The sequence below is a fragment of the Elephantulus edwardii genome, unplaced genomic scaffold, assembly GCF_000299155.1.
Source record: "Elephantulus edwardii isolate Elephantulus edwardi_28Jun2011 unplaced genomic scaffold, EleEdw1.0 scaffold00330, whole genome shotgun sequence".
In the NCBI taxonomy this organism is placed as follows: Eukaryota; Metazoa; Chordata; class Mammalia; order Macroscelidea; family Macroscelididae; genus Elephantulus; species Elephantulus edwardii.
This window is the reverse complement of record NW_006400080.1, coordinates 200,909-213,380: the sequence shown is the minus strand read 5'-3', so window position 1 is coordinate 213,380 and position 12,472 is coordinate 200,909.

Here is a 12,472-nt window from a genome sequence, read left to right as displayed (position 1 = left end):
GTTTGTGTCAGTTTAGGTAGATTGTGCGTTTCTAAGTATTTGTCCATTTCCTCTACGTTTTCATATTTGTTTGAGTATAGTTTTTCATAATATTCAAATGTTAACTTTTTAATTTTAGTTGGGTCTGTTGTGATGTTGCCTGATTCATCTCTTATTCGGATTATTTGTGTCTTCTCCTTCTTTCTTTTGTGAGTTTTGCTAATGGTTTGTTGATTTTATTGATCTTTTCAAAGAACCAACTCCTAGTTTTGTTGATAGCATCAATTGTTTTTCAATTTTCTATTTTATTTGTCTTTGCTCTAATTTTTATAATTTAAGTTTTTTTAGAGGGTACCGGGCTTTCTTGCTGTTCTTTTTCAATTTGTTGGAGATGTTGGGTTAGAGAGTCAATGGTCAATTTTTCCTGCCTTTTGATGTGTTTGCTTATTGCTATAAATTAAGCTCTGATTACTGCTTTGGCTGTTTCTGAGAGGTTTTGGTAAATAGTGTCTTCATTGTCATTTGTTTCAAGAAACTTTTTCATTTCATTTTTTATTTCTTCTTGCACCCAGTCGTGTTCAAACAAGTTGTTGTTCAGCTACCAAATGTATGATTTTTTCTCCTTTATTCTCTTGTTATTAATTTCTAATTTTGTGGCATTGATCTGAGAAGATACTTTGCATAATTTCTATGTTCTTGAATTTGTTGATGCTTGCCTGTGACCTAAAATGTGGTCTATTCTGGAGAATGTTCCATGCACTTTAGAAAAGAAGGTATATTGTGCTTTGGGGGGGGGGTGCATTAGCCTATAAATATCTATGAGATCAAGTTAGTTAATTGTGTGGTTTAATTCTTGAGTATCTTTGTTGAGATTCTTTTTGACAGTTCTATCTTTTCTTGAAAGGGGTGTATTGATGTACTATAGTAGTGTTATCTATCTCCTTTTTCAACTTTGTTAATGTGTATTTTATATATTTTGCAAGTCTTTCAGTTAGTGCATAGATATTCAATACTCTTATATCTTCTTGTTCTATTGACCCTTTGAGTATTATGTAGTGACCTTCTTTGTCCTTTGTGATGGTTTTTGCATTGAAATTTATTTTATCAGAGATTGGTATCGCTACTCCTGCTTTTTGTTGGTTGCCATTTGCTTGGTATATTTTGTCCCATCCTTTAATTTTTAGTCTTTCTTTATCTTCATTTTTCAGATGTGTCTCTTGTATGCAACATATTGATGGATTTTGGTTTTTTATCCAATCTGCTACTATTTTTCTCTTCAGTAGAGCATTTAAACCATTCACGTTCAGTGTATTTATTGAGAGGTAGGGTTTTATTGCTGTCGTTTTGTTCAATTCTTTTTGGTGTTGTTGCTAGTTACTTTGGTCCATCCTGTTTTCTGTGACATCTCTGTATGGTCTCTCAGTGTTTCCTGTAAGGCTGGTCTTGTTCTTACAAACTCCTTTAGGTTCTATATTTCTAGGAATATTTTGATCTCTCCTTTGTACTTGATGGACAGTTTTGCTGGGTACAGTATTCTTGGTTGAAAGTTGTGTTCTTTGAGTGTTCGATATATGCCATTCCATTGTCTTCTTGCTCGCATGGTTTCTGCTGAGAAATCAGCACTTAATCTTATCTGTTCTCCCTTATAGGTTATTCTTTGTTTCTCTCTCATTGCTTTTAGTATTCTCTCCTTATCTTTGGTTCTAGCAAATTTGACAATGATATACCTTGGTGTTTTTCTTTTAGGGTCTTTTCTATATGGCGTTTGCTCAGCTTCTTGAATAAATATTCTGTCATTCTTCATTATGCCTGCAAAGCGTTCCTCTAGTAATTCTTCCACAACTTTTTCAGTGCCTTTATTTGCTTCTTCCCATTCTGGGATTCCAATGATGCAAATGTTATTTCTTTTAACAGTATCCCACATTTTTAAGTTTTCTTCTGTTTCCTTCTTTTTTGCTTCTGCTTTTTTCTCGGTCAGATCTGTGGTGACAATTCTATCTTCTATTTCACTAATTCTGTTTTCCATCTCTTCACCTCTATTCGTATGTCCCTCCATCATGTTGACAGCATCAGAAACCGTAGATTTCATATTCTGGATTATGATTTCTTGTTTTTCCAGTGCCTCTAGTGCCTCATTTGTTTTCTCTGTGTTGTTTTGGATTGTTTTTTTAAGCTCATCTTGGAGAGGATTAAACCAAGCTACTCTTTGGAGGCAAGGATTCTGGGGCTTCGTCTGACATACTTTGGACATGTTGCCAGGAGGGACAGGCCCTTGGAGAGGGACATCATGCTTGGGAGGGTGGAGGGACGGCGCAGAAAAGGAAGACCCTCTATGAGATGGATTGATTTGGTGACTGGGGTAATCGGGATGGGTGTGTCAGAGACAGTGCGGTTGGAGCAGGATAGAGCAGGGGGCTGCTATGAGTCGCAAACAACTCGACGGCACATAAGAACAACAACAATAACCACCTGATTTTTTACTGCAGTGTCCTGTAATTCTTCAAGTTTGTTTTTCATCTATTGAAAACATTCAATCATCTTTTTTTTAAATTCTGCATCAGAAAGTTCCATAAGACTTTCTGGCTTCATGAAATCCATTGCTACTGTGTCATTTGGGGGGCAGATATCTTGTTTTGGGCTTACATGGTGAGTGAGGTACCCTGCTTCTTTTGAGACATTGATGTGGAAGAGTTTTTCAAAACTAAGGTAATAGTTGGTTCTTGGTTTGATGTCACTATTTCTCTATTGAGATGTCCAGTACCTCACTGTTGCTTGAGTTGGTGGGACCAATGTGGTAAGGCCAAACAGCAGTTTGTGGTCTAAAGACTAAATCTTCAATGTTGGACAATTTTTTCAGGCGAGGTTGATAAATGCTATAATTTGGTCTATGCGTTTCTGTTCTTTTGTGTGGTGGGTTTTTTTTTTAAGTCCTGGCCTGAGGGCCCTCTCTCCACTGCATCTGCTCACAGCTCCTCTCCCTAGCTCCACAGTTCAAAGCTGGGGGGCAGTGCAGACTTCTTGACCTTCCACCTTTTAAAATATGATGTCACTTTCCAAGGAATAACCTTTCCTAACAGCAGGTACAGAATATGTGAGACAACACATTGCCATTATTGCCTCCAAAGAACACTTTGGTTTCACTTTATCCAAGACATACCTGTTTGTTCTTGTCGCAGTTTATGGAAATTCAGCACTCTTCTCCAACACCACAATTGAAATGAATTGAATCATCTTCTGTCATCCTTATTTACTGTCCAACTCTTAGATGCATGACAGGTGATTGGAAAGACTGTGGCTTGAACCAGCTACACCTTAGTCGTTAAGCTAACATTATTGCTCTTCAGGACTTTGGAAAGATCCCTTACGTCAGACTATTCCAATGATAACCCCAGTAAATAATGAAATATTTAGCCAAAACACCTGTGGCATTACTATCTGGACAGGGACTGTCATGCATAACAGAAACACATAACATTTATTTAAATTTATGTGTAAATTTTATCAATGTACATTCTTGGGACTTAACACTAAATATAGTGTATTAATGTTAGCTCAGACAGCAAGTTTTCTGGAGAAGTTATTATCAAATAAGCATTGAATTATTGAATTGTAAATGCAGGTGAATAGACATTATTATGAGGTTTCATCAAGTACTTACTCAATAATAAAATATAATTAAAATAATAGCCACAAACCACCGAGAAATATTTGAGAAACCACATGGTATATGTGTTAGAAAGGAGTTATAGCTGCAGGCTCATGATTTTATTTTATGTATTAGTAATTTTAACTCATGTGAAAAATTTTAAACATATGAAAAGTAGGTACAATAGAATAATGACCCTGAAAACTTGATGCAGCTGTAATTTGTAGCAAAGGCATGGATATAAACCAAGTGCATACACTGTGGTCAGGAAAGAGTGCAGGCAACAAAGGTCAGAGAATCAGGAGGTGAGAGTGAGATGCAGAGACATAATGGCAGCCTTGGGAGTCTGGTGTGACTGGTGCTTTTCAGGGGCACATCCAGAAGAGAGCTAGGCTCTGCCCACAACCTTTTCCAAGCCTCCTGTGTGGTGCAAGACAGACACTGCTCACCGCATGTTGTGGTGCTGATAGATGCCCTTGAGTTTTCGCTTATCTCATGGCAGTCGCACATGACCGAACAACTGTGATCCGACTGATTTTTCAGAACAAAACAAATCATCAAGTCTTCCTTCCTAGAGTCTCTTGGTTTTGGTCTTGGTCTGGAGGCTCCTCTGAAGCCTATTCACATCTTAGCAACATGAAAGACTTCCCTCAGGATGGCTAGTGTGGCGTACAACTTGCACTGTCTGTGGATTAAACTGGGTCTTACAGGAAGGGAGAATTCTGACACTCATTCTAAATGCTTTGCTCACTTTCTACCTCATTCTTGACACAACTGGTTTTAAAAGGAAATGATAGAATTCCTGTTTTATAAATGGGCCAACAGAGAGAGCCCCAGGGTGCTACGGAGTGATACAGCAGGAGTTTGAACCCAGACAGTTACCTCCCAGAACCTGCATGTTTATCCATTATACTGCCTCTTCCCTTTAGAGAGAGAGTCCTAGTCAATCTTATTTTATAGACATCAAAGGGAGATTGGGGTGAGAAACTGAGAGACAATCACAAAAAAGACAAGGCGGAGCTTTCTGGTAGATAATAAATTTTTTACTGGGTAACTTGGACAATCTAAAATTTTTTTAAAAATAGGGATGCCATATCCAAGAGAAATAAAATTATGATCTCAGAGGAGTGAGGTCTAGGAATTCTTCAAAGTTTAGGTAGTTCTAATGTACAGTTGCAGTATGATGGGGGAAAAGGCTTTAGGGCTTAGACCTCCTTTTAAACCCTAATTCTGTCACTTGGTAGGTCTTGATCTGTTCTCCAGTGGTAAATCTCTTTTCTTAGGTCATAACATATTAAAAACACTTTTATAAGTGCTTCAGCAATTTGAAAATAGTAAAAAAACACAAACCAAACCTTATTTATCCTTTTTACTCTTAATTGCTGATTTGTTCAAAATTAAAAGAATATATTTTCTTTTTCTTAGCTTTCTAATAATCTTAGTATCTCATATCCAACATTTTTTTTATTTCCATAGATATTGCTACTATATTAAAGAAACAGACTAAAGTAATGAAGTTTTGTCGTATAGAAAATTCAGCTAGACTGATGAGTAGGATATCATTGCATTCTAAGTGTCTTGCTTTTAGGCTCATTGTTGCTATGTGCCATCCAGTATGCTGGAATGCATAGCAATCCTTAGCACTGTACTCAAAGCACTGCACAGCAGGATAAAACGGTGCCTGATTCTGCAGGTGCCTCATCATCTCTGATGTGCTTAAACTCACCTGTGTCTATCCATTTTGTCAAAGTCCTTCCTCATTTTTATTTACTTCGTTACTTTTCCAAGCATCCTGCCCATTCCCAGGGACTGTTCCCTCCTAATAATATATGCAAGTTCTGAGTCAAGTTCTCACTGGTTTTGCTTCTAAGGAACTCTACAGTTGCTCTTCTTCCAAACAGTTCATGAGTTTTGCTGTCCATAGTATAATCAATATTCCTTGCCTTCACCCAATTCAGAGGCATCAATTCTTATACCTCCACTTTGGCCACTCAGTGTAACAAATGTTTCTGCTACAGTTTACCCATGCTCATTGGCTTTTGTTGAAGAATCTAGGGGAGCATAGTAAAGCTCAAGGTAATTAGTTCTCTGCTTCTGACTATTTGAAAGATTTCTGGTGATTGCAAAATGCTTGTAAATTATTTATTCTCTGTGCCCACAGAGGACTCAGTGATTAGATCTACTTCAGTGTTGAACATAATCTATGAATGAAAAGACTCTAGCATGTTGCAGACGTATTTTAATAATTATTAATAATGAGACAGACAACGAGGAATGAGCTAAAACAGACAGCATAAAAGACAGGGGGCCAGCAGTTCCAAGGACTGAAGGCTCCAGATTCCAGCTTCCCTTTATCTTTATTGAAAATTATCAGGAAGTAAATCATAAAGAAAATTCAATGCAAATGAAGCCAAGCACATAGTATCGAAAACCTTCTTACCTTCTTCTTGACTCAGGAGGGAGGGGCCAGCAAATACAATGCAAGAATCTGGGAAACCCTTAAGGATTGACTTAGTGCCTCAGTGTGAATTCCAGCTTGAACATCCCCTACATCCTGGAATAGCATTCAGTTTATTACAAATATTTAGAATTGTCTTCCCATACTAGCATAGGTTACTCAATGTTTACACGCAGCATTCTCCAAAAGTAAAAGCGACCTGGGTCTGGTTGACCCTCCACCTCCCTAACCTAATTTACTTTCTCTAATATCTTAATAGAATTTATCATTTTTCCCATTATATTATATAATATTTGTTACACATTTTTGTTGGTTTGCATACATATAACTTACCTTGTGTTTTATGCATATACATTGTGCTTTATAGATAATGTATGTATGTGCTCCGGTGGCCTAGTGGCAAGAAGCTGCACTACAAACCCAAAGGCTCACAGTTTGAATCTACCAGCTGCTCTGCAGGAGAAGGATAAGCAATCTCCTCCCGCGTGATTAATTACTTCTGAAAACCCACCAGAGAGTCATCTATGGGTCAACTCTGACTCTATGTGCACGACAACAACAACAGCAGTAATCTTTCATGCACATTGTGTTTTATACAATCATACACATACATTGTGCTTTTTAAATTTTTCATCGTGATTTTAGTGACATTTTACCTAAACATTTAGTTTCCTAATTCAAACATGCTCCTCCACAGGAGGAAGATGCACAGTCTCCTCCCATGCAATTTACAGCCTCTGAAAATCTGCTGGAAGGTTAGCTATGGGTTGCTTCTGATGGGACAGCACTGAGATGATGTTTAGTTGACAGACTAAATAATCAAACTGAGAGGATAATTTACCCTGAGACAAACCCAGAAGATAGCAAGGGGTAGAATAGAGGGCTTGATGCAAATGAAAACCTCAGGATGGAATAAAAAAGAGAATGGTTATAATGTGGAGATTGTAATTAATGTCATAGACGAAATATGTAGGAATAATTGAATGAACCAGTTTACTCTATAAACTTTAACTCATTAAAACTATTTCTGTATTTTATACACACACACACACACACACACACACACATTTAAGACAGGTTTGGAGGCAGGAGTGGTTTACTTCCTAAACCACATGCCTCTAGAAACTCTATGAACTTGGAGAAATTCTGAGTGTTATAGAAAGGCTTCAGACGTTTTGTTCATAAGGTCGCTATGAGCTGTGCTCGACTGGATGGCAATCAACTATAAGAACAACAATTCAAATGTGTAAACTCAACCTGCGTTGAACTAAGGCTAAAACTCCTAGTTTTTCTAGGTCTTTAAAGCTCATTGGTTTCTTGAGGGAGAACATTTCCTTGCCAAATCACTGTTCTTTAACAAAACAAAACAAATGGAGTGGAAGCCTCACTGCCTGCAGCCATCAGTACACCCCTAGCTGTGATGTTCACTGGTCTGCTGCATGTTCCTTCCTTCCGTCTCTGTTGGGTTAATATAGATTTTCTTTGACTCCTAGAAGAGGAACTTCCTTGGTGTTAAAGTGACCACTCTGGAGAGTTTGTATATTCTTCCATTTTCTAAATAATCTTTGATCTCTGAACATCTGCATTCATCGTGTTCTGAGCTGGAAGCAGCTTCATCATTCACCAGAACACCTTGAAAGAGCAAACCAGAAACTTTAGGAAGGTTAAATGACGTGCTGAAAATCAGCAAAAAATCTTTCCGATAGCTGCGGGAAGTGCAACTCCCTACACAGTATGCCACTGTTGTTGTTGATTGCCATTGAGTCAAGCACAGCTCACAGCAACCCTATGAACAAAAGACCTGTACCCTCTTCTACAAATATCATCATTTTTCTAATATCATAGAATTTCCAGAGGCTTGCTGTTTAGGAAGTGGATGCCACTCCTGCTTCCAAACCTGTCTTACGCTGGGAGCTCCACCAAACACTGCCCACTATGGGTAACCATGATCGCATTTGACACACCAGTGGTACAGGGTTCGGCATCACAGCAACCCCAGGTTACCTCTGTATAGCAGATTGGCATACCTGTGCTGTCCCCACTTAAAAGAATGTTCCTCCAAAATGTAATAACACTAAGTATGAAGGCCACAGGCCAAAGAATACAACTGACTCTTAAGTACAAAGGCCCTCCACTAGGTCCTGTTGACTCTAAACAAGGGGCTTAAATAAAAACAATCAACCAAACATTATACAACTTATAATTTTGTTGTTGTTGTTATGTGCCCTGCCTTCGAATTGCCTGTCATCTATAGCTACGCTATATGTATAGTAGCTCTGAGTCTTGCTCTGTCCTGGGCCAGTCTCATTGATTCTGACACATCAACCCCCATTACCCCGGTTACTACATCATTCTATGTCATCCAGGTCTTCCTCTCCTGCACTGTCCCTTCACCCTTCTGAGCACGATGTCTTTCTCTAAGTCCCTCCTGGCCATGTGCCCAAAGTATGTGAGATAGAGTTTCAAAATCCTAGCCTCCAAGGAGAAACTTGGTTTCACCCTCTCCAAGACAGACCTATTTGTTTTCTTGGCAGTCCTAGAGGTCCCTAAAAATAAGGAAGTAGATATAAGACCCCTGACTACTCCAATTGTTTCATCTTATTTCATCTTTACCCTCACCTACTTACCTCTTATCTACTTACCTCTCTGTACATGAATCAATTGCCTTCAAGTCAATTCCAAGTTAAGATGACCCAAGAATAGACCTATGCTCCCTACGGTTTTCAGTGTTTTTCTTTTGTTTATTACGTTTGGGGGAACTTAAATTTTTCTCCTTTTTGAAATCCTTAATGTGGATCATCAGACCTTCTTGAAGGCACCTTTGGGTGGACTCACACAGTGGTTAACAGTACAAATGCCATTTTCTTTTTCTTACAGGTATACTATGTTTTCTAATAACTATTTCAATGTTAATAAATTACTATAAATGTGTCTTTTTAACTAGGATAGCAAAGCTTGGCACTTGTAAAACGGGTTCAAGTTATCCTGGGAGAACATTTTAATGACTTTTATAAAGATTTCTGGATATCTGAGTGAATAAAAAGGGGATAGAGCCCTAGTGTCCAAACTGGTAATATAATAACCAGCACTAGGCAAGACATTTTAAAAAGTAATTACCAGCTACCTCCTGTTTACTGCTCCTCACTTTCTGTTTCTCTTTCCTATATATTGGATATTTGTGGGATAGATGTTGAGAAACCCTGAAAGACAGCTTATGCTGCTGTTTTCCTCCATGAGATAGCCTCCTCATAAAAAGTCTTTCCCCTTTTTCTGAAATAAGATTTTTTCTTTTAATCAACGGTTTTATTTAGGAGTTTGAAGCCAAGTTTCACAATAGGCAGTCAACTTTCAAAAATGTATTATTATATAAATGTTAGAATTTTTATTTATATATTTCCTAATATCTCATAATATTTTGATACATTAAAGTAATAAAGAAGAAGGCATAATGTTCCTAGAGTTAAAATCTAGTTAAATTACTTCAAAATAAGAGAATATTACTAATAAAAGTGGATATAAGAAGAATGTGATAGTTTTTGGGTTTTTTTTCAGAATCAGATCAAAACTATCCCCAGGGAAAAAGACAAAGTTTAGTTTGAACTGGACTTTAAATATTATGACTCAGACAAGCAGAATTTAAGAGGAAAAATATAGTTTTGGGAATATGTCTAGAAAACTGTCTAGCAGACATACAAAGTTGTTTTTAAGATGACAATTAGACTGTTTTTCCCCCCAGTGGAAGTTTTTGCTTTTATAACAAAATACCCAATAATGTTAGATAATTAGGTTGGGTCTGATTGAAGTTCAAGCAGAGGGTTTCAAACTAGCTATGAATACTTTGAGAAGTCCTTGAAGAGCTTTGAATTTTTATAAAATCCATTTGGTTTCATAAATAGTGGCAAAATAGGAATGCAGCATTTAATCATTATTATTCAAAACAAATTGAAGTGGAATGAAGATCTATCCATCTCCACACCACCATCGGAAAATATAATTAAGGAAAACAGTTTCATTTAAGTGATAGCTACTAACACACATCAGATACTAAGGGTTTTTCTGCAGAAATTCTAAAATAATCTGTCAACAGACATCAAATTAAATATGAAAAAAAGGACATGACTAGAGTATGTCTCCAGTAAAAGATATTTGAAGTTGTTTATTGAACTGGAATTCAATCTCCATAATTCTGTGGCTCTCTCTTTTCATCCGTAATAATTCATCTCTATAATTAAAGCCTAATGAACCAAACAATTTCTCTCTTAATAATCAACCTTGTCTGTGTGAGTAGCCAACATTAAAATAGAATCTTTCCAGTAAATGGATTCAGTGCTCTTAATAAAAATATCTTCACCTTTTTTCTTGAAATTTTACATTTTTCCCATTAATTAGATTTATTTCCTTATGAATACTAGGATGTCATAAAAAGTACAAATAGGTATTCCAGACAACCCCCAGTACTAGAACAAAGGCTATATTATTACTGAATTAATTAATTGATGTAACTTGTCATCTATAATCTATTGAAGGTCTTCAATCCATGGCATACTTTGTCATTTCAAACTGTTCTGTTTCTTGGGAGGAGGATGGTGAAGAAAGAAGATGTGATTTCTATCCTTGAATCTTCATTTAAAATTTAAATTTTTCTTTAAATGTAAAGCTTTAATTCATTATTACCTAATGCCTTTGACCATGATTAACTGACACCTATCTGGATCAAAAGGAAGATTTATAACCAATTGTTCTTCAGAAACTGGAATAAACATTGAAAATGGAAGCATTTTACAGAAAATAAAAGAAGGAAAGATTTCTTCCTTGCTTGGAAAATGAGAAGATGGGACAAAACTGGCTTTACTTTCTCCTATGGAAATTATGCTGAAGCTCTGGTGGCCCAGTGGTAAGGAATTGCATACCCATCTCAAAGGTATGTGGTTCGAATCTACCAGTTGCTTCAAGAATGATGGGCAATCTCTTTTCATGTTTTTTACTGCCTCCAAAAGCCTTATAGAGAGTCAGTTCTGATTTGGTTCCAACTTGATGGTACATAACAACATGGCAATGGTGAGCAAGAATGGTTGCCCTCTTATATGGGGAAATTGGTTTACCTATTCTTTTCTGTTTCTTATGTTTTCTAATCCTGAGAGGAGGTCATTTGCCACTGCCCTCAACTCTGAACTCCCTACCCCACCAACATTCTTGAGATAAGTAATAAGGAGCTATTACTTCTAGTAGAGAATTAAGGAGCTCTGCTGGCCTACTGGTAAGGAATTGTGCTGCCAACCCAAGGGCAGGTGTTTTGAGTCCACCAGCTGCTCTTTGGGAGAAAGATGGACAATCAATCTTATGTGAGATGTACAGTCTCTGAAAGCCCACTGGAGGGCCAGTTATAAGTGAGTTTTTATAGCATACAGCAACAACAACTGTGGTTATTGTTGTTAAGTGCTGTCTAATTGTAGACAACTCACAGTGACCCTATGAATGAAAGACCTGGACACTTGTAATTAGTTAAATATTTTCCTACACTTGTCTCAATTAAAAGTGTTAAAATTAAAGACAATTAAGTTGATTTTTCCTGTGTCTTGCCTGCCTCTTGTTATCCTTAGTTAGATAAGCTTTCCCAGAATTCTGTCTCTTTGAGATAGTGAAAATATAGTTTAAGCAGCAGTTTGTTGTATGTTGTGCCATCTAATCAACTATTACTCATAGTGACCCTCAGAACAACAGATATGAAACTTATTCTGTCATATGCCATCTTCACAATCTCTGATATGCCCAAGTCCATTGTACTGTCACTATGTAAATTGATTTTGTTGAGGAACTTCCTCTCTTTCTCGGACCCTCCATCTTCCCAACATGATGCCTTTTTCCAAAGACTTATTCTTGACTACAAGCCCAAGTATGTGAGGCTAAGTTTCACTTTGTCTCCAAGGAACACCCTGATTTCATTTTCTCTAAAACAGACATGTTTTTTCCATTTAACAATCAATGGACTACTTTTCTCCAAAACAAATCAAAGACATTGATTTTTCTGTCATTTTTATTCACTGTCAAATTTTCAGGAGCAACGGGAAATTCTATGGATTGGATCAGGTATATCTTTGCTTTAATTTGACATCTTCGCTCTTCAGCACTTTGGAGAGGTCCTTGAGAGACAGAAAATTAGCAGATTTTCCTAATGCAACATGTCTTTTGATTTCTTTACAGTTTCTCCCACGAATGTTAATTCACTACTTTTTAGTCTCATGGATAAATTTGCATGAATTAAAAAGAAAATATGAAGAAATGTTCAAAGTCCCTAGCTCTAAGAGAGATGCAAATCAAAACAACTATGAGATATCATCTCACCCCAGTAAGAATAGCAAAATATAACAGAACAGCAAGCAACAAATGCT